We start from the raw sequence: 24748 nt of genomic DNA on the forward strand, positions 1-24748 counted from the left end.
CAGTTTTTAAATGGTAAATAAATAAATAAAAAGGGACGCTGTGGGCATTGTATATATCAAAATTAACATACACACATAATACTGACTATGAATAACGGTTTTAATGATAGCTCTTTAAGTTTAATTTGAGGTTGTAATAGTGACATTCGAGATAAAGAAAATCTTAATTTTTTTTATAGTATAATGATATAAATAAAATAAACATTTTATAGACTTCGTACGTCCGAAGCGCTTTTGTGAATTAACCTTCATCGGGAACCCTCAAATTGAAACATTTGAAAGCCAGGAATGCGTAAATACGCAGCAACTTTAGGAGCTATAGGACCAAAAAGGATCTAAACATTATAGCCAAATTCATCTAAGGCCGGGTAATATCAAGTAAGTACAGATCAGTATGGAAGCACTGACTACTGAGCTGATGATACCGTCATGGATTACCAGTCCACCAGTAGTGGTATTGGAAAAAAAGTAAATAACAAAAATACCAAACTCCAAGGAAAATACAAAACGGAAAGTCCCTTATCAAATGGCAAAATCAAAAGCCCAAACACATAAAACGAATGGAAAACAACTGTCATATTCCTGACTTGGTACAGGCATTTCCTTATGTAGAAAATGGTGGCCCAGTGTATCGCAAATTACAAAGGATAAGACTTAGCTGTTCTTTTGTAAATTTGAAATTGTTTTAATAGTGTCAAAACTATGTAACTACCGTATAAATATCTGGCAGTGATAAATTGACAGTAGATGTAAGTATGGAAATATGCGACATTGTTTTTATATCAAAAGGCTGAGTGTGCGTTCGAGCATAAGCGTGATACTGTATACATGTGTATTTGTATGTGTCTCTTTTTTGCATTTTTACGATACATGATTGTTTTTGTCTTGTTTTTATATTTCTATATTTTGTTAAATATAACAACTAGTAGTCGTTGGTTTGATGGCAATACTCATAAACATCTTTAACGTTAATATATTTGTAAATGCCCAGACATATACCTAACAAGTAATTTTCTAAAGCAGGGAAATGATAAAGATTTTTAAATGATGACAGCATTATACAATCAAATTTTTAAATTGACGAACTTTTATACCAGTGCATTTACTGCACATTCACGCTTAAAAATGCATACAAGTTATGAATTAGAGTCCGAAATGTGACTAAAAGAGTTTCATGTATAGGTTTATTTAAAAGTTTTTGGTTCTTTTACCTTTTACCTTTTATTTTTAGGAAACTTATATACTTTATTGTACAATATTACTGTTAACAATATACTTAGTGTATAGCATTCCGCGTCTAAGATGTGTTAGTTGTTTTGGCAGTGGTAGTAATATAAAAAAATAATTCAAACAATCGAACAGGCCAACAAGACTTGGATGCTCAGTTTTGAAAATCAAAACAAAAATCAAACGATAAAATATAACTAGAAAAATAAAATAAACTCCCACAAAAATTAATTATATCTAGTGAAAATTATTTATAACTTTCGATACACATAAGAAACTTGTAAAGTCTTTGTTATATTTAGTATAAAGAAACATATGAAAGTATTAACAATTTCATTTTGTTGTGATAAAGTAAATAGTTTTGAACGATTATTTGACTTTCACAAAGCAATAACATCGTTTTTTACTCAAATAGAAGTTCAAAACAAAAGATACCCGCTATTTTTGTATTTTTGTTTGATTTTCTTAGAAAACTGACCCATCCGTAATACCTGAATCAATATGCGTGAACCTATAATCTTTTATGTCCGCCCTGCGTGGGACTATTCACGACGTTGCAATTATCTTGTATATTTTACCATTTTTGGATTAAATAAACAACACAGAACAAACGGATTGTAAAAATAACAATAATTGGTCGCTGCATCATTTTATCGATATTGATAAAAGTTCTTTTCAACGCCCATGCAATTGTAACCAATATAAAGTGAGACGGACTTTCATTTAGCAAAAAGTCTCGGAACACAAAGCGCAAAGATTTACACAACAGTTCGGTTTCTCATAAAACAGAAAAAGGCAAGGAGCAAAATATATCTGACTACTGGAGACTTAAACAACTGCAGCTGAATTATTCTTTCTTCCGTTATGCAAATTAATATTAAAATGTATATATTTCTTTCTTCGTTTGCCGTTACGTTATGTACAGTGACTGATGCTTGGTTAACTAAATATGATTTTAATGGTGATTATAGTGACCATAAATGGAATAGCCAGGTGAGTCCTCCGGTAAGTACATTTCTTATTCTTATTTTCATTATCATTGATACAGTTGTCTTGAATCGCATTTTGACTGAATTTTTTAATTTAATTTTTTGTTGTCCTGATGTAGTTTTGTCTAGCGTTTTGACTGAATCTGTTAATTTTCATTTTTTTTGTGTCCATTTCTCTCTAAAAAAAGAAATTTAATCGCAAATTTTTTTTTGAAAAGACTGGATACAAGTTTTCTATACAAAATAACAAACAATACAAAAACCAATGGAAAACACTTAACGTATTGAGCTTTTAAAAGCTTGTTATTTCAATCCTTTTATATCAATATATTAAGCTTCATGTCCTTTGATCATAATCCAGATGACACTTATAGAATGTTTTTATTTCATTTTGCATGTCTTGATTTAGCTTCATCAGATCCACCAGAAATGTATAAATACACGGCGTTCTATATACTGCAAATTAACAAATTTTCTTGAGCGATTTATTTTCGCGGCTATCTCGAGTAGAAAAATAACGAGCATACATAATTCGTCGCAAAAATGTCAAACGTAAAACGTCTCTTTTTTTAATTTGTCGACAGACGTTAAAGATCGCGAAAACAAATCGAAACTGAGTCAACTTGAAAGAGCTATCATGTGTCTGAATACATAAATAATGAATGAATACAAAAGGATTTCTTACATTCTGGAGAAGAAAAAAAAACGTTTGGCAGGATCTGCTTAACCTTTCTGAGCTCTTGAGATTTCCTCCTAGTTTTTGATGGGGTTCGAGCAGCTCAGTCTTTAATTTACTATGTTTTGTTTTATTTACTGTTGTTTTTCTTTTTACATTCTTTTTGCCACAACTTTATCAGTTTGTTTTCGACTAATGAGTTTTAATTTACCTTTGGTATCGTTCGCCTCTCTTTTACCTGAACATCATTTCTTTGTTAATTATCTGAATTAAAGAAATTCGAGTTTCAGTTTCGATACAAACTAGATGTCCTGATGCCACATATTTTGTATGCACAGTAAAGGAATTGAAACAACAACACATTATTTACATTTTGGTGAATTTAAATGCATCATACGTTTAGCAGAAAAAAATTCATATTGGCATTTTAGATCGGGAAGCAGAGACACATGACAAAACATTTTTAAAAATGTGTCATATAATTTTGCAGTTCTGTGGAAATAGAAAATTAAATCAAAATTACCACTATCGACATGGAGTTATCCCTTGCTTGCTTGCTTGCTTGAATTTCTTCATATACGTTTCCATAAACGAAAAGATTGCACTAGAAAAGGTGGCAACAAGAGAGTACTCATGAAACATTGATTTATTTTTATTTCTTAATGAAACAGAATCGCAACATTTGAGTTAAAATTGACGAATACCGTCGATTAGTTTATTATACAATAATTATCGTCCATTGTATACTAGCTTTTTGAAAATGTATTTTGTCGCAGTTTTATAATATTTTCTTTACAATCCATCTTGAAAATGCGAATGATACTTTAAATATTTAATAAATGTAAACTTTCAGTGACTATCAACTATTATTTCATATCGGTTAAGAATTAGATTCTCTTATTGGATAACAAGGGGCCACATGACATTCTTTATTCTTCAGTAATAATTTCTATCTGTCTTTAACAGAAAAAAAACGGACCGGAAAACCGGTCGTTAACAGGCTTTTACATGTTAATGGCCGGTGAGGTGTGGTTTCTCTGTTTAGAGAGATGTCCCTGTAATAAAACATTTTCCTGATTTTAATTTTATATTGAAGTTGTTGAATTGTTTACCATATGTTTTTTTAATTATAAAATTATAGAAAACTTTATTTTGTGTTCATATACTGAAAAATTTTATTTAAATGAATGGTAGTGACTTATAGCAAGGATTTGTATTTTGTTTTGAACTATGAGAATTTTTAAAAACATGGTTCCTTAATGAAATAAACATAATATTTATTGAAGAACTGGTCATAATCGTGATACATGGACTGCCCGTAGGACAGTGGTATTGACTGCGACTGCGATAATGACCTCGCCTATGGCTCAGTCATTATCGCTGTTTTAGTCAATACCACTGTCCTTTGGACAGTCCATATATCACGATAATGACCGGTTTTTCAATATCTATTATGTAAATATTTTTCCAGTTCTCTTTAACCAACTACATGCAATGAGAATCATGATAAAATTATGCCTGAAAATCCTCAATTTCGTTTTAAGAATAGGGGTTACACGGTAGGAAAGGTTGATAACAAAAAAAGGTTCCATTTTTAAAATCTTTCCTAAAAGAGGAAAGTTTTCTTCAAAAAATTCCATAATGAGATAAAACGCGACTTCAATATATCAAAAAATCTTAATGTAAGTATATATGAATACATAAAAAATCCAATTACTTTTTGCCACCATTTAATTTCGCTGTATTCAGTGTTTAAGCTGGTTCCGTTTCTTATATTCCAAGGAAACACAAAGTTAGATATTTGTTATTGTTTTTGGGCAATAACTCTGTGATTGTCCTTCTGGTGACTTATTGTCGTTTTCATGATATAACATATCCCCACACATGTATACGGTGTTGGTTTGCTCAATATGGTGACCTGCAGTTGTTTACAGTATTGTATTTGGTAGGTTGTTGTCTCATTGGTAATCATACCACATTTTCTCATTTGTATGTGGTATTTGTATATACCTTTTTTAGTTCGTCAATTTGAGATATATTTCTTTCAATTAAGCCAGTTCGTCAGTGTAAAACACGTTTCGTATATATATATATATAAGCCAGTTCGTCAATGTGGAATATGTTTCTTATTTATAAGCTATTTCGTCTATGTGTAGCGCGAGATAATGTTTCTTAATATACGTAAGCTAGTCCGTCAATCTGAGATATAATATTTCTTTTATATAAGCGAATCATAAACCAGTTCGTTAGTTTAAAACATGTTTCCTATATAGAAACCAGTTCGTCAATGTGGAACATTGTTTCATATATATGTTGTGTACAAATTGTAATGTTGTACAAACTATAATTTGTACAGTATTTTTGTACAAGTTATCAGTATTTTGTAAATCTCTTTACATAATTAGATAAAATAAGCATAGTGTCTTTGGTTAAGCTTATCACAGTTTTATTTCCACAACTACATGCTACAGTCTTGCACATAGTATGACACAAAGTTTATATAAAAACACTAAAAGATATTTTATGGACATAGAATTTGGTATTAGTCAAAAAATAAAAATAAAATCTAAACCAATCAGGTGTCCTTATTTGTAGTTTTATGACATAGAGGACAGTGCTTAATGTTAGGTTGAAGTATATAAATTTGTAAGTAAAACATCGAACTGGATAATTATTGAAGATAAACTTGTATCACCTGGTGAAAGATGGTGTGTGTCAAAATACTGATTACTTGTACAAAAACCCTGTACAAATTATAATTTGTACGAAATGACAACTTGTACACAACATATATAAGCCAGTCCTTCACAGTGTAGCGTGAAATAATGTTACTTATTATACGTAAGCTTGTCCGTCAATCTGAAATATATTTCCTATATATAAGCCAGAGTATCTGCAGATATATTCCGTTAATTTGTGATATTATACGAGTATATAAAATGTTCTTCATATAATTATTTTGTAAACTGCTGGCATGTAAAAATTTAATTGACAGCACTTAAGACTGATGTGTTGACCGGTTTGTCTAAAATCTCGACATACCAATTTAATGCCCGATGAGAATGGCATGGCTGATCATATTTTAATACACATGTAGCCTAAACATGTAAAGTATTATAGTCCCCAGGAATTTCGACATCACACGTTTTGATTTTTATTTCATACGTCAATCTCATTGTGTTTCCTTTACTTTTTATTAAGTTTTCATAACTATGGCTTATAAATTGGGAACATTTTACATTCCGTAAGTGACTGTGCCACGTCATGAGTCTGTGAATCAATGGTTGTCGTTTGTTGTTGTGTTTTGAATTTGTTTATTCGTCTATTGCTTTTATTTCATATAAATAAGATCCTTAGTTTTCTCGTTTGAAATGTTTAACTTTTGTTATGTTTGTGTTTTATATGCGATATAAGTTTTGCTCATAATTGAAGGCCGTGCGGTGACATATAGTTGCCAACATCTACGTCATGTGTTCCCTGATGGAAAGATGACTCATTGTCAATTGTGCCATATCCTCTTATTTTTATAAAACAATGCAAAAAAAAGGCAACACGACTCACAACAATCTGCAAATATTACAATGGAAACATATTGATCGAAAGAAACGAACATTGATGAACCCAGCTGTTTTATAAGGGTAAACAGTTCATGCTACAGTTTTGGTAATGACAGATAACATTAGCGGTACCAATATTTATGCACCAGCGACTCTTTTCACAAAAAATCTTACGATTAAAATTGATCGTAAGTTATACTGAAATGTGTATGACTTACGAGTATTTTTACTCTTAAGATTTTTTGTGAAAAGAGCCGCTGATGCTCAAATATAATATTTTGTTTTTAAACAGTCATATTTGTCATGAAATTTAAAGTATTATTACTGTATTATTATTGTAGAAACTAATATTTAAATATATACCAAGAGAGGTTACCACAAGGGTTGACTGCGGTATATAATTATTGTCATCTTGACTTTTCGCAACCGGCAGAAGAACTCATTCCTTTTGATTGTACGGTCGGAATAAACACTTTAAATCTGCAACAACTACTTTTAAGAGGTCAGCGAGGCCTGTTGCAAGGCAGAATTGCTGATCATATCTAGAATATCCTCCCTTTCCAGTTACAGTCTAAATTTTCGAACTCTATTCCGGCCAACCCCCTTTACAGAAATATTGGATTTATTCATAATTTATTCTATGTCCTGAATATGCCAGAACTAGTTGTACTGGAAGTTCAGCAAGCAGCTATTAATCAATTTATTGATATATCAATCTTTTGATGAGTAAAAAAGTGGGGGCAAAAATAATCAGACGCCTTGTAATCGAATAAAATATTGGTTAAAGTTTTAGTTAACAAACTCTTATCATATCTTACGGCGAAATATAAGCATGAAACCACATTGTATACTTCATTAAACAGTAGACGCAGTGTTAGTTTTTCTTGGAAATTAAGACACCTTGATATTTGAAGAATACGCAGCAGACAACTGAACGTTAATCAACCAACAATTAATCAATCAATAATCAGCAGAAATAATTTGTATAATTCACGACTATAATTTTCGAGGTAATAGCAAAAAACAAAGAAAAAAATGGCTTAATGTTTAACAACTTCTATGTGATATTATTTCTTTTAGTTTGACACATTTTTTAGACGAACTGTAATGAAGCAATGCAAATGAACTCCAAGGGAAGTAAAAACCTCTAAAACTAAATAATTAAATCTTATGTTCGGCTGAAAATTAAACAGAGAATGAGCTAACAATGTAAGCAAAATGAAAAGTTTTATTTTACATAAAAATCAAGCTATAAATGAATGGCTTGATCAGACATTTTTATATCTTTGATGCCTTTCAAATGCTTCTAAAAGCTAAAGTATTGAAATGTATATTGTTCATTTTAAGACTAAAATCCTAAAAAGCACGCATACTGTCAGCTAATACAGAAATTGCAAATACAACGCTTAAGAAAGTGGTTTCGGATTACAATATAGGGCTTCCTGAGTTGAATAAACATTAATTCAAAATGTGGATTTTACTGAGGAAATATGCCGTTAAAGTGTCTCCTATATTTTAAACTTTGTAACACATCACATGCATCTGTTAGATTGGTTTTTGTTCATTGTTAATGTATAAATCAGGCCGTTTATTTTCTCTTTTCGATTGTGTCGTCTTTGTCATACCATGGTCTTTTATAGCTTACTATACTCTATGGGGTTTGTTCATTGTTGAAGGCAGTACGGTGATCTGTTCTTTCTCGTTTGATTCATTGACAATAATACCACATCTCTTATTCTTATATTGGCATCCGTTATTTGTTATCTATGGCAAATGCTGGGTATAGATTTTTTTTGACATTTTTTTATATAGAAATGAGATTCGTACATCAATGTTATTTTCCTAAAATAAAGATGTTCATATTATTAGATCACACAGAAATAATGAGTTTGTGCTAAATAACTTAAAAGCATAAGTCGTTTTACGCGTTGCATAACAAGATAAACACGCGAATTTCTTTCTAACGCATTGCCACAGCCAAAGGAAAAAATCTAGCCATAAGAAAATGTATGATTTAACATTTAATCTCGTAAATGATGTTTGTCTAATATGATATAGCTTAATCAGTCATTTTTGTATTCTAGATGCCTTTCAGTGTCTTATAATTTAAGCTATATATACCATCATATCATGCTAATTTTCTAACCTGAAGAAAAGTTTGATATGAAATATAAAAATAAGGAGACAAGGTTATGATTACCAATCAGACAACTTTTCACCAGAGAGCAAAGGACGAGAATGTAAACAATTATAGGACACTGTACGAACTTCAACAATGAGCAAAACCCATACCGCATATATATATAATCGTTTTTCAGGACGAATGACAATCGGACTATAAATTGATAAAGATTAATCAGACATTTTCATATTCTAAATGCCGACTTTCAAAGGTGTCTTAAAGATAAGCTATTCAAAGATTTCTAGTTACGATACTAAAATTTGTAATCGTTTAACACTTTCAATAATTAAATATGCAAGTTGCAGATTTGGCACTTAGAGCTCGTTCATCAGATAGCAATGTACTGGTTCCTCGGTAGAGTGAGTTTTAATTTCAAAGTGCAGTTTTCACAGGGAAATGGGCGTAATTATACAGTTGTGGTTGCTGTTGAAAACCTTCGAACGACTTTTAATTTCATGAAATGAAGGTGCTTTTATATTAATTCACGTTTGAGGTGTTATGCATCGTTTATGTCTTCTCAGTTCTCGTTCTCATCTATTCGTGTTAGGAGTGCACGAATAAAGTGATTATTCCACACGACCAGAAGAAAGCATGAACACAAACTTCAATTCCAAACAGCGAGACAAACAATTTATAACCAAGATCGTGAGCATGACCTATATATGTCGGTGAATGTAGTAGTTATTAACATACGCTCTTTAAATTGAGTTTAAATTTGTATTATTAAGATTTGTTAGGATATTTTTCTTTTTAATTTTAACATACTTGACAGTAAAGCTCTTGATGTTAAGTTAAGGGACATGGGATTCGAAAGTATCGCATACTACTACATCTTTTTAAATGAACATCTGGCGTACAAATTGTATCTTTGACGAGTTTTTAAAAAACTTTCAGAAATTATGTTTCAAACATATGAATCACAAATATATTTACATAAACAAAATTTGCATCCCCGATATATGTGAAAATGATAATTGATCAGTATTTTCACACGACTGAATATTTAGACATTTCAAAAAGATGTTTGTGAAATTAAACCACATTGTTATCTAAGAAAAACTCGCACCAGCAAAACGCTAAAACTGCTTAAAATCATAGGTTATGTAACGAAGAAAAAATTTTCCTCGTTTAGTTGATAGACCTTTGCTTATGATAAATGACTGAGTAAAGCAAAATAGTAAGAAGATACGAAGAAAAAAATCAAAGAATACAGAAAACAATGCAATGACATTTCTCCCCACTCCTACCCCCCCCCGCCCCCCCCCCCCCCCCCAAAACAACAATCTACATAACAATGCACAGGAAACTAACGATTAAATATCAAGAACCCGACCAATAAACTAAGGATGAACCCAGATGCTCCGGAAGGGTTTCCAGTTCCGGCTCCACACTAATGCCACCCGTAGTATTGTTTATTAAAAGTTAAAGCTCCGACTTTTTCCATAACGGCTTATCATGACGGCGGCGTCCTTATAACTGTCTAAGTAAATACATAATTTCCATCAATTGTTTAGTATACACAAAGAAAAAATATCCCTCTACATCCCATACAGTTGATAGAAAAAGGACGATACCAAAGGCCAATAAACCGTTCTCTTATCAGAGGAATTTCGATTTTTTTTATTCTTATGGTTAATAATTAAAGTTTTGTTTTTATGCAAAATCCGATATTTTCGACATTCTTTTAAATGAAAACACTTTGATATTTCAATACCTTCTAATCCACGATTATCTACAAACTCTCGTGTCCTTTATCTGTTTATTTACCATAAAACCAAGTCATTTATCAGTCTTTGATAAAAAAATAAAATTATATGCCTAATTCAGGAAAATTATAGATAAGAAATGTACATCAAACACATGAAAAATAGAAGAAATCTATTTGTTTCTTTGAAAGCTGAACAAATGATTTGATAACGAATGCAATTTACTACCGACAGATTTTAACAGTTCTCTGTCAATTGAGAATATTCTTAAAATTTGACTAAATGTTCTGATTGTATATGATCTTCACTAATTGGTAATTTAACTGTTCATTATTTCAAAGATAATCCGGTTCTCTAAGGAATTTCATTCAAATTGCTTCTATTAGCTCATTGATGCGATTGAGCAGATGTGAAAATGGCATTTCAAACTTAGACACTGACTTGACTATTTGTTAATAAAAACAAAGTTCTTTACAATCTCCCTCCCACGGTTGTTTTGTTTGTTCGACAATATAATTTGGAAAATACATTAGATGATATTTTAAACTTCCAGAAATAGAAATTTATTAATTCAAAGTTGGAGTCATCCCTTCGCATCATTGACCGTTATGAAATAACCGTGTCCAAGATAACCACGGATATATTCCTATTGTCGTAGCCAAACTCCCGTCTTCTTTTAGTTGATTGTGACATCCCCGAATGACATTTAGCATCGAATGTGTACTTTTCCATAAGCAACATGACGGGTGCCACATGTTGGGCAGGAACTGCTTAACCTTCTGGAGCACATGCGATCGTTGGGTTCGTATTACTCAGTCAATAGGTTATTTGAGGGGTGTTTGGTAAACTGTTTTTTGTCTTTTCGTATTTTTTTTTGCCATGATTTTTTTTCAGTCTCTCTTAGACTTATGAGTTTTTATTCTCCCGTTGGTAACTTCCGCCTCTTTTATGACGATGATTTTGTCGACGGTGATCTCTCAACTTATAAGTTTTGATTCTCCCTTTGGTAACTTCCGGCCTCCTCTTTAAAACTTGAAATAGAAAATTAAATGTCAAAGATAGTTTTCTGTTTATTTGTAGTTGTTCTGATTATATGTAAAAAAAAATGACTAAATTTGTTGAAACACAACACCAGTTTTACCCACAATTTATTGAGTACTCCTGCATATGATTTTTAAAAAATATTTCTGAATTCCGCTGTTGTTATAATACACCTAATACATAAACTTTATTTAGAGTCTACGCGGTACAGGTTAATTGACATCAAGTTCAAACGCAGGGCTTCGGGAAAGTTCAGAGAACCGACGATCTTGGCAGTTGAAATAGACACAACATAAGTTCTATTGAGGTTTTAACCGACAAACAAGACTTAACAATACGACTGGCATACAAATAGGATTAAAAACCACGTGCGACGTACTATTTTTAAGCAAAATAAATGATATACAATTCTAGCCTATTAATAAGGTCAATACATAACTTATAGACTTGATGAAAACGTATTTACTGATGACCATATCAGGTCTATAAAAAATATATTGACCGACATAAAAAGGCTACACTTGTTTTATTTTAATATATTATTCAAAAGCTATGACTTTCCTTTCAATAATGATCGTTTCAAATACAGTTTATTTAGTCAATATTTTTTCTCTTTTGTTGTTAGGGATCGACCATTTGATTTCCTGGGTTTTTGGCAAGGAGGATCATTTAAAAATAAGTATCCTGGCCAGCTAAGACCTGAAAATAAATAATCATGCATAAGACAGGATGAAAATGAATTCTCCAGATTTTCAAATGGTGCTACATTCTAATAGTACACAAACATTAACAAGAAAGTAAATAACAAAATCAATAAAATCGTGTGTGAACTCTTCGTGTCAAGTGGTTTTAACGTTAAACAGTCTCGGCGCTCTCTTGGGACTTTTCTTCTTTCTTATCTTGCGTGTCAAAATTTAAAGTATTTTATCCAACTCAGCCATTATTAAATTTTTAAAGTCAAATCGATTGGCTTCATTTTGCTTTTCGTTTTTTTTTTTAACTCAGCAAATCAAAGTCAAAGTAAAGACCGATTTTGATTGTCTGAAATTATTATCATCTCCTAATCAAATACTAGGGAAAAAAAAAGAGTTTAAAATCTATTTTCAAAGTTAAGTGCATTTCATTATACGGTATGTAGGCTACTTTCGGTATTTAATGACTTGTGAACTCGGCTTTTCACTCACAAACTTATATATGTATTAAGTCTTTCGAGTGAGTCTCTTGAGTAAACACAGCAATAAACCCCTTCAAGATGACTTTTATAACTATAGTAATCTTGCCGACTTTTTTAGATGAAAATTTATTGATATTCTTGTTTTTTTTCGTAAATTACAGATGGTGTCGCCAATTAAAACCCTCATTTAATTTTCGTAGTATATTGGTATATTTTAACTACCATCTATATGCATATGTCATTAAAAGTAATCTATTATAAAGTCCTCGTTCAACAACAGTAAACATAAGTCATAGAAAGCATTAATTTCATCTTAGCTGAGCATTTCACACATTTGGGTTGTGATTGAATATCTAAATAGCTTTTAATAAAGTGACATATTGACTTGCTGTTAGCGTGTAGACTCTTTATGGTTGTCAAAGGGCGGTAATTCCAGAAATCGCCATTCATCAACCCCGAAAGATCCAATAAAAACGTCTACAGTCATTGATTTCGGGACTTCATATCATCTTCTTGAAACATATTCGATGTCATTTGGCATCGACCAGTATCTCTAGTGTTTGATGGATGTATAATATCTATAGAAGCTCATTTTAAGGATATATAGATTTTTTCATCATTACAAACTTGTAAATATCAATATTAATATTAAATTTGAGGCGCCGTTCTACTTCAAAAACATTGACGAACTGGAAATAAAGTAAAATGGAAAACAACGCAATAAACTTATTAGAAATCCGTAGTTTAAATGTCCGAGGCTCAGATTCAGTTTTTTCCTTGTTTTTGTTTTCGTCTTGTTTTTCTAAGGAAGGAAAGAGGGCACAACTGTAAATACAATTAACCTCTGTTTTGACATTATTAGTTATTTAATTTTCCTGATTAAAAAAATACCGCGTCATCCAGCAAATAATTTTTATTTTTTACTTTTAATTAGTCCTATGTATAAATGATTGCATTAAATGTACATGTATATAATAACATGTCACAAGGTCAGAAGTATCGAAAAATTAACCTACATTCACCTTCATGCTCAATCATTTGTTTTCTATGTACTCTTTTGTGTACTATTGTTTAGTAAATGAAGTTTTTAAGTATGCAAATATCAATGAGACGGCAACCCAACCACACACACTAAAAATAGACATCTGGAGGTCAACTTAAAATTGTGTTGTTACAAGTTGAGATTTGGTTACCATTTTGAAGCACATGTCACCATCGATACTCGCTTAATCTAACAAAATTGAGTCGGAACTTTTGCTCATATAATTTTAGTCTTAGATGCATGATATTTTTTTATATACATATAGAAGAACTGAAGCATACTTTTTAAACTTCGAAACTTTAAAATCTTAAACAACTAGCTAGTGTTTAGTACAATTTTGATGAAGATGTGTATCATGCAAAGTATACTACGTCAGTCATTTGCATTCAAACTTTATTAAACTTGCACACTTGATCATTTCTGTTCTTATATAACCTTTTAAAGGACATAAAACATTTATTTATTTTTTGAAGAATGGTTGCTATTCTAAGCTCACAATCATTCATGAAGTGTAATTCGTTTTTCTCCAATTCATCTTGACCTTCTGATTCTTCCTTGCAATTACAAAAGTCAGAAACATATAGACAATCATATTATATGTTCCAAGTTGGTTTAATCTATTTTTTTTGAAATGAACAGTTGTTGACGATGTCTATTATCACATTGTAAATTTCAGATTATTGCAATAATATCAATGTCTGTAAACACTACTGTTAAGTGAACTTATCACGTTGCAAATCACAATTCAATATATGCATTAGCACATTTTCAAGAGAAATAATTTCCTGAACATTGTTTGCTGTTATCGTTCTATTAAGGAAGGCTAATGGAAACAATTAATTGTTGGTTTACCATCACTTTCTTTATTATTTATCCCCCTGACACAGACTGATTGGTGAGTTATTGTCTAATTAAGCGATCGAGTATTGTTATCTTCTAAAGACTATCAAGTCAAAACATAGTCAGAAGAGTAATTACAGCCTGATATTAATGCTTCTGGCAATGAAACAACGAAACTCTTTACCTTTCATCTTTTGTATTCAATTCAATTTAATTCTAACTTTTATTGTAAATTAAACTGTGGCAGTTTGTGACATTTAAAAATATAATTTAAAAGCATGACATAAAACGGTCAGCAACCTCATTATAGGTTGTCTTTTGTAATATTTTATGTTTTATGTTGTATGCTTAATGTTTTTGTCGTTGAGTGGACTTGGTACTAAAGGCAAATCTTTGGTAGTCTATTCTTAATTTCTTGCAAATTGTTTAGACTCTGTGTGATTTACATATTGTGAAGACACATGCGAATTGTTGATGACTGTCAGTTGACCTCTACATTTAATTGTTTTTGTTTCGTTTTGTTGTATTCTCCACATGATTTTGAAGTTTGATGTAACTAAGTTTTTAAAAAAAATCTAAATTCAGGTTTGAAAAATATACTACTATCGTAATGGTTATTAGATCAACGTGAAACACATTTATTTATTATATTCATATCACAAAACCCCGTCCATGATATAACCGAATTCAAATTATCACCGATTTTTAATTGCATAACTAACTCGACGGGTGCCACTACTGAAACAGAATCTGCTTAAAATTCAATAGTATCTGAGTCCCCCCCCCCCCCTCTTATTGTGGTGGTCTTCGTGTTGACCAGTCTTCAATTATCTGTGTAGTTATTTGAATACTGTTGCTTGTCTTTTCGTCGTTTTCCGTTTTGACGACGTTTTTGACTGTTATTATTCGACTTGATTTTTGTATTGTCTCGCCTTTGGTATATCTTAAGCCTCATTTTCAACACAAACAGCGAGAACAAATGTTAAGAGTTTCGTCTTTGTCACACAATACAGACGTCCATCGTGATGCATTGAAAATTTTAATGAACTTTGCAACTGTTATTGGGTTTATTCACCATTATTATACATTTAAAGACAAACAGTGTCTCTGTTTTTCTTTTTTTGATAAAATCATAAATTCTATAAATCCGTTTTAATAAAGATCTTAAAACATATTAAATGCCGTATTACATTGCACAGATTATTAAATTTATCCCTGAGTGCTCTCATATAGCGGAGTAAGGATTAGTCAGATAGTTTGAGAACAGCGTGTTCTTCATATAAATCATATCATATATTATACGCAAGAGGTGTAAAATTGACGAGATAATTATAAAGTATAAGCTTTTGACTACTTGTAATAGCATCATAACACGTAATTAATATGTCTGCAATGCCTCTCTAGAGAACACACAAAGCTTTTCACTCAAAACCATTGTGATGTAACGTTTTAGTATCAGTGTATATCTACGACTTAGTCTTTTGAGATCAGTCTATAACAATTCACGATTTTATATACTTTTTGCTTAGCTTAACTGTTTTTATTCAGTCATAACTAGTTCGGTCTTTTAAAAATAAAAATAAGGCGATGTAGTACATATGAATGATAGGCAATGAGACAACTGTCCACCAGTGTCGAATGACGTTGGCATGAAAGCCTCTATTTTGAAAAATAGAATCAGACAAGTACAACTTTGCGCCCTTAAATAGAATATATTTCAAAGTACCAATGTCCTTTCAAGATTATATAATTTTTTCGTAAAGTAAATGCAATCATGTCAGAACTTCGCCAAACTTTATCGCAACCAGGTCATTAAAGTATCATATCATATACATACTTTTTTATAAATTCAAACTCGGACACCATTTTGTTAAGCAAACAATTATAGCACATTTGTGGTCATAGAACTATATGTTTCTTGTTTCGTAGGTGAAGACTGCAAATTTGCTTATAAGTAAAACCGCAAATTCGTTCTCAATGAAACATTTACAAATTTGGATATTATGCTCATAAACTTTACACCACATATCTATAGCAACTAAAGAAGAAATAAAAAGATTTGTCTAATATATTTGCTCTACTGGTGAACAAAATAGCATTTGGATTTTATGGTAAATCCCATCAACCGATTTAATTATAATGGGTGCACACGTTCGATAAACATGTTATCAACTTTTCCAACTGTTTGATTTATACACCCCGATGAAATATAATGAGAACGTCGATAAATTTTGATGGATTTCTACTTAAAAACAATAGAAATGAGATCCAAAATGATTGTTTTTCTATTACTACTCCCAAGAGGGCGTTTGGAGGGGTGTTGATAAAGACATTTATACGAGACACAAACAATAATTTTACAAATTTAGTAGGGTAAATATTGACATCTTTTGAGATTGCAAGTGAATACGTTGGACGAAGAGTTATAACAGCAGATATTTATTTAAAAGGGAATTCTTGGATCGAATATATGTGTGTAAGTGATTTTTACAGAAAAGAACCTTAAACTAAATTGTAGTGTCATGGTATGAAATGATGAAATATCTCTTAAAACTTATAAAGCCCACCCACTAAAATAGTGACAAAGTGACAATTTTAATACTCCGATGACATCATGTAATTCCGTTTCGGAAGTTTTTCATATGAAAGACGGTTATGTTCTTCTCATATATGTTATGATGGTATGATACTAAACCCCTAACGGGAAGGATTGTGCCTGATATTAATATGATGAAGACATAATCTTTCAATCAGTTTAATTGAAGTCTGGAGCTGGCATGTCAGTTAACTGCTAGTAGTCTGTTGTTATTTATGTATTATTGTCATTTTGTTTATTTTCTTTGGTTACATCTTCTGACATCAGACTCGGACTTCTCTTGAACTGAATTTTAATGTGCGTATTGTTATGCGTTTACTTTTCTACATTGGCTAGAGGTATAGGGGGAGGGTTGAGATCTCATAAACATGTTTAACCCCGCCGCATTTTTGAGCCTGTCCCAAGTCAGGAGCCTCTAGCCTTTGTTAGTCTTGTATTATTTTTAATTTTAGTTTCTTGTGTACAATTTGGAGTTTAGTATGGCGTTCATTATCACTGAACTAGTATATATATTTGTTTAGGGTCCAGCTGAAGGACGCCTCCGGGTGCGGGAATTTCTCGCTGCATTGAAGACCTGTTGGTGGCCTTCTGCTGTTGTCTGTTCTGTGGTCGGGTTGTTGTCTCTTTGACACATTCCCCATTTCCATTCTCAATTTTATTATGAACATATTACAGTCCCTATATATGCTTTCAAAACATTGATTTACGCTGATTTTATTAGGCCAGATCGTTGACCTGTCAAAGATTATAAATAAAAAAAATCAGGAAACCTTAATGACTCTCATCAAAAGAAACCATAAACAAATTTGATATTTCTTGAAAACGAGGAAACACAATTGAAGATATGACATCACAAAGATAAATTCACACTGCAGAGTTATTCAATCATATGAAGGACAAGCTTACACATCCGGTGATCGTATATCATTTCCGGTTTTTATAGTTGCTGAAGCCTTTTAAATACCATCGGATTGTACTTTGATGCTGCAGCTAACCTCTAATAATCATTATTTAGATCTATATAAGGCTATTTGTTTTAATCCATTTAAGGAAACAAAGTTGGGAATAGTCATAAGTCCATGCACCCTAAAAAGTCATTAATTTGTTTTTATTCTAATTAAACGATTAAAGGCGAATTGCTACTATAAGCTAAAGTACAAAATATTAAAGGGCCCTTATTCATGAAACAATGGTCGGTTTCAAAAATCATAACGACAAATATGTGTACGAAAGTATCATTCCTAGAGTTAACCAAAAGTATGACCTAATTCCTTAAAAATCATAAACATAGCGGTTTTTTTTAAAACAATTCAACCCTACCACATTCTGTATGTGCCTGTTCCAGGTAAAGAAAACTGTTGTTTGTTGCTATCCGTCATACTTGATTTTCGTTTACTATTTTTTATGCCCCACCTACGATAGTAGTAGGGACATTATGTTTTCTGGTCTGTACGTCCGTTCGTTTGTCCGTCCGTCTGTCCCGCTTCAGGTTAAAGTTTTTTGTCAAGGTAGTTTTTGACGAAGTTGAAGTCCAATCAACTTGAAACTTAGTACACATGTTCCCTATGATATGATATATCAGACCGTTAGTTTTCTTTTTTGTATTGTTTTACATTTTCTCATGTCCGGGTCTTTTTTATAGCTCATTATACGGTTTGGGTCTTGTTAATTGATTACGGTAATACGCTGACCTATAAATGCCTATTCATCCTCGACATATGGAGAAAAAAAAACACTTTATAACTTTCATGCGTTCAAAACACTTTTCTTGATTAACCTTTTCCAGGAAAGCTCAAAGCTGAATATTTTAAAGCCAAGGATGTTTTTAGCTTTATGACCAAAAAGGACATTAAGACAATAGCCAGATCCGTCTAAGGTCAACTTTATCATTTAAAAATTTTGTCTCATTTACAATCATACCAAATGACTTATTCTATACCGCTTTTGGCAAATGCAAAAGAATACTTCTGCAAACTAGCTTAAGATTATCGTCTGATACAACACGCATACATGAATTGTCCAAAATGCTAAATACTCTACGATTTAATATACATGTAAAAAATGATATTTTTTTTTATATTTTAGTGTATAAAAGCTAATGAAGAGTGTTTCTATACAAACCAGTGTTGTAGCAGAAATGATGTTTGTGTTATGGATTCAAAACTTTCATTGTATGCTGGTATGTATAAGAGAAATATTGATTTAGTGAATCGAAATGAAACTGAAACGAATGGTTGACAATAGTAATGTTTTTACTGAGTCCTTATAATCTTCATTAAATCTAATCTGGAACTATTTTTTGACATAAATATTTTGTTGATTTAAAGGGGAAAAAAATACAGAAAATACAAAAAATTCTAAACGGACAGTCCCTTATCGAATGGCAAAATCAAAAGCCCAAACACATCAAACGAATGGAAAACAATTGTCATATTCCTGACTTGGTACAGGCATTTTCTTATGTAGAAAATGTTGGATTAAACATGGTTTTATAGCTAGCTCACTTGTATGACAGTCGCATAAAATTTATAAATTCATAAATTATTGGAAATGATATGATAAAATACAACATCAAAACTGAACAGTTTCTTCCCATAAGAAACTAAAATTCACCTGTTTAATGACTTACAAGCATTTCTTCTGAAATCGATATTAGAAAATTATTCTTCTATTGCTTATCAAGTAATTGTGTTGTTGTACGATTGATTGATTGATTGATTGGTGTTAAACACCAATCTCAGCACTATTGTGCTATCTCGATGCGGTCAGTTTTTATTGGTGGAGGAAGCCGGATATTACACGAGACGCTTTTCTTGTCGACGCACTCTGTCTCGTCCCCTTTGGCTGTTACAACACTGTCCCAGGTTAAGGAGAGGGTTTGGCGTACCCAAACATGTTTAACACCACCATATTCTGTATGTGCCTGTCCCAAGTCAGGAGCCTGTAATCCAGTTGTTGTCATTTGTTGCTGTGTATCATATTTGAATTTTCTTTTATTGTTTTGCAGACAAAACAATTTGTTAGTTTTCAGGTTTTAATTGTTTACACGTGTCATTTTGGAACCTGTTATAGCTTGTTATGCGGTATTTGGTTTGGTCCTGGTAGAAAGCCGTTGCTATTTTCCTCGTCATTTGGTCTCTGATGGAGAGTTGTCTCATTGGCAATCATACCACATTTGCTATTTCTTTTTTATCGTGAGATTTAGACATCGGGAAACTACTGTTAACTTTTAATATTTAAAGTAAATTTTCGAGTTATTTGTAGATTGACGTACAACTATTTTTTGTGCATCTTAAGATAAGCAAATTGGAGAAACCTGAAAAAAGCCATTTGAATTTTAAATAGGCAATCTCTGACAATTTCTTTAATAACTTTAGTGTTAAAAGGGTAGAAATTATTGTTTGAAGTATTGAATAAGCTGTGTTTCCGTAAATAAGCTGTTCATGAAATTTTGAATTATTCGAAACACTGTGGTTTTTCTACCAACAGGCATATATTGCATTAGCTTTAAGTACTTTTCGATTTTTTAAAGCTTTTCAACTTCATATTTGATTTGGCCTTCCAACTGTTTTAATTTGAGCGCCACTAATAAGTTTTATGCAGACGAAACGTGCGTCTGGCGTGCCAAATTATAAGCATGGTATCTTTGGTGAGGTTTTACATTACTGGACAGTTAATTGCCTTTACCGTTTTGATACTCGACATTACAACATAAAGCAGTTGAACATAAATGTTTCACTATTAATCTGCTTGTGGTTCTATAACTCTGTGCCAGTTAGAAAAATACAATGAATACACCAATATAGAATAAAGCGCCTTTTCTATTTTTTTTTGTATCGCGAGGTGTTTGGTGTATCTTATGTTATTTTTATGGTCGAAATGATATGATGAGTATTCCCAAAATAAGTCTCATCAGAGAATGTCACCGTCTCTTCACGTTTTTGTCATATAAAGGCGTTGGTGTAAGCTATTAAGTGATTCTAATGAATTCATTACTTAATTCTGACCCTGGGAGGATCATTCGATGAAGGTAATTTGACACTACTAAAGACCGTATGGGGAACATGAAGAAGTCTATTCTGTTCAATCTGTCATTTGGATCGTTGTTTCGTTGATGTTTACATCACATCTCCCATAACAGATAGTTATTAGTAAAGCTAACCAGAGTAAGACTCGGATCCTATTTAGAAAATCCTTTTCTCGTCATCAAATTGCAATTTAATTCTGAAGTCCACAAGGTTACTAGAGAATACAAATAAATATGTCAGTACGTATCAAAAACACACTTAATAAGTATAAATTTCAGGAAGGAAAATTGGACTTTGTCGAGATCTTGAATATATTCGAGGAGATGTCCAGCCATCTAAATTTGAAGGTTAGTCTTTATTTTTCATATCTATTAATATCATATATATATAATATACTATCATACTAATTAATCAATTTTGACACCACTGCTTATGGTCTATTATTCCCAGAGGGCATTATCATCTCAAAAGTGGTTGCGTCGGTACTGACATGATTTATAACATACTTTGTTTAAATTCTCTTTTGATAAATTTAGAAATTTCGAATAAAGTTGACATCAACTCACACAGGTAAAGTTGACCGTGAGAAAACGTGGCTATGTTTTAGACCCAATTTGGTCATAAAGCTCCTCACGATTGGAGAAATTTATACATCCTTAGCTTTAAGTTTTTTGGTCTTAAGTGCTCCTGATAAAGGTAAATACAGAAAAGCCCTTCGGACGTATAAAACTTATAAAGTGTTATTTTCATTTGATTTTTATGTCATTATCTATCTTTAATATGATAAACCTTAGTCAAAACATTGGTATACAGAAGTAAAAAAATGTCATTCAGCTAGTTACAAAAAATTAAAGATCCCAATTTGTTAATCAACAGAGAACATTTGTTTTCTCCTTTTAAGAATGTATAGTAAAATAACATTTACAATTAAATACATCTGTTGAAAATGGACAATTCACAAGGAATACGAAGGAGGACAAACCAATGTGTATTCCTCAATATGATGATGTGAATGCAAATGTAAAATAACAAAAATACCGAACTCCGAGGAAAATTCTAAACGGAAAGTCCATAAGCAAATGGCAAAATCAAAAGCTCAAACACATCAAACGAATGGATAAAAACTGTCATATTCCTGACTTGGTACAGGCATTTTCCTATGTAGAAAATGGTGGATTAAACCTAGCTAGCTAAACCTCTCACTTGTATGACAGTCGCATACAATTCCAATATATTGACAACGATGTGTGAACAAAACAAACAGACATAATGCGAGTACTCTCAGATTTGTACTTAGTGTCTTTTTGTTGTTGGGATGTACAAGTACCCGGTCACGTCGACGTGTTATTGTTATATGTATTTCTATTTGTATCCATCTGATGAGTTAAGCCTTTTTCAACTGATTTTTATAGTTTGTTCTTATGTTGTACTGTTAAACCACTGTCCCAGGTTAGGGGGAGGGTTGGGATCCCGCTAACATGTTTAACCCCGCCACGTTCTGTATGTATGTGCCTGTCCCAATTCAGGAGCCTGTAATTCAGTGGTTGTCGTTTGTTGCTGTGTTACATATTTGTTTTTCGTTCATTTTTTGTACATTAATTAGGCCGTTAGTTTTCTGAATTGAATAGTTTTACATTTGTGATTTCGGGGCCTTTTATAGCTGACTATGCGGTATGGGCTTTGCTCATTGTTGAAGGCCGAACGGTGACCTTAAGCTGTTAATTTCTGTGTCATGTGGTCTCTTGTGGAGAGTTGTCTCATTGGCGATCATACCACATTTTCTTTTTTTTATATAATAGGTAAATATGTCAAAAATAGGGGTACAGCAGTCAACATTGTGATATAATCTTAATCACTACAAAAACAAGCAAATATGTCAACAAAGACAAACAAAAAGACATATAGACAAAGCATATTAGCAAAAACGAAAGACAAGAATACAAAAATTTACCATAGCACAACAACACAATGACAGGATGTACAAGTACCGAGCCACGTCAAATGAATCACTACAAAAACAAGCAAACATGTCAACAAAGACAAACAAAAAAGACACATAGACAAAGCACACCAGCAAAAACCAGCAATATCATGTTGATATTCTACTAGACAACTAGCATTGCTTACTACATTACTGTTGCAGTGCAGTATTTGCCAATATTTATGATATACCTAACTAAAATGATCTCAGCTTTAACCATAGTCTCCAATATGGTTTGGATACATTGCAATATAACATGCACCTTCATTTTAATTCACATCATATAATTATCATATAGTGCTTGTTACTACGAGTATATAATTGCTTGAAAACTATAATTAACATTTCAGTTTTCATACATTTGTTATGCAAACAAACAAATACAGTATTTAATTGTTAAAGGAAATGTTTGAAAGAAATGAGTTAACTTATTTTATTTAGGAGAGGCCTGTGAGGACAGCTCCGATTGCATTGATGGATGCTGCATATCAATTAGACGACACAGATACGGTGTTCTACAAGTTTGTGCACGGGAAAACGGTCCTTTTATGTGCATCACGTCTTATCGTCAGTTTGCCGATGGATTATCGAAAAAGTAAAATAGCTAATGTGTTTAAAAAAGTCTTCAGTTTGTTTGTTGTTTTGTTAAATATTTTTAAGAAATAAGGAAGTATTTAGGATAACGAAGCATGAAAACCTTTCAACTAATAGTTTTAAGGTTTAAATCCGAGTTAACACTAATTAGTGATAAAACGTTTGTGTTACAGGAATATACAAAAGACTAAGCAACCAGAAACTTCTTATGTACATTTCTACATGTAAAAACCGATCTTGATTTTGCTTTTCCATCAAGAGCATCCGACATATATTTCCATTTACTTATTCTTGAATACAAAGGATTTGCTGATTGTAGTAATGGTATGCACTTTTAAATGGTATAATAAAATAAACAAATCTCAATAGAGTTGGCATAATGTACAAACTTGAAATTATGCTTATCATGAGACCACTCTTACACTTATTGTTGACGCGTGAAAAACAATACCACAAAACATTAGTGTCTGTAAACAAGTTCCTAAAGGGAAGTATAATAATTTATTATGTAACAGTGGAATGAAGTAGTGAAACTATATATTAAGACTTAAACATTTAAAAGAAAGCCGAAAAGCACGTTAAGCCATGACAAAATATATATTCATAAGTAATTATTGTTATTTGCTGAAATTCCAAAATTTGACATTTTGTGAAAGATTATAAAAGCTTTTGAAATTCATTTGTCAACAAATGCAACATCGGCATGGATTTTTTTTTCAAAATATTCTTCGTTTTCTCTTTCTCTTTAATAAATTTTCGTACGACATTAATTTCTTAGCAATTTGTGTATTAATTGCATTTATAATTGAACTTCTGGAGACTGGAGTCATATAGGAGACAAACTATTCTTCCAAAGCGACTCCAGATAACGAGAAGAAATAAAATATGTGTTGAATAAACTATCAACTAACATAAGGGATACTCAAATGATTACTTCTTTTGGTCATATAGCTTATCAAGTATAAACATCCTTGGCTTTCAATTTTTTGGCTTTGATCGTTCTTGTTCTTGACCCTTTCGGTCATAAAGCTCATCAAGTATTTAAATATTTTCTTTTTTTTTTTTATCTTTTTGGTTTGAGCATTCCTGATGAATAGACAGAAAAAAAGCGATAT

At 31.8% G+C, this 24748-nt stretch overlaps 1 long non-coding RNA gene across 1 annotated transcript; it reads left to right on the forward strand.

The window, feature by feature from the left end:
- The first annotated feature begins 1903 nt into the window (after window positions 1–1903).
- On the forward strand, window positions 1904–23999 carry LOC127703768 (uncharacterized). The gene is made up of 4 exons (XR_007983035.1): window positions 1904–2232; window positions 19116–19209; window positions 21337–21405; window positions 23481–23999. It is a non-coding gene; the product is annotated as an uncharacterized LOC127703768 (long non-coding RNA).
- Window positions 24000–24748: the final 749 nt, after the last annotated feature.

Source organism: Mytilus californianus, unplaced genomic scaffold (genome assembly GCF_021869535.1).
Source record: "Mytilus californianus isolate M0D057914Y unplaced genomic scaffold, xbMytCali1.0.p SCAF_50, whole genome shotgun sequence".
Lineage (NCBI taxonomy): Eukaryota > Metazoa > Mollusca > Bivalvia > Mytilida > Mytilidae > Mytilus > Mytilus californianus.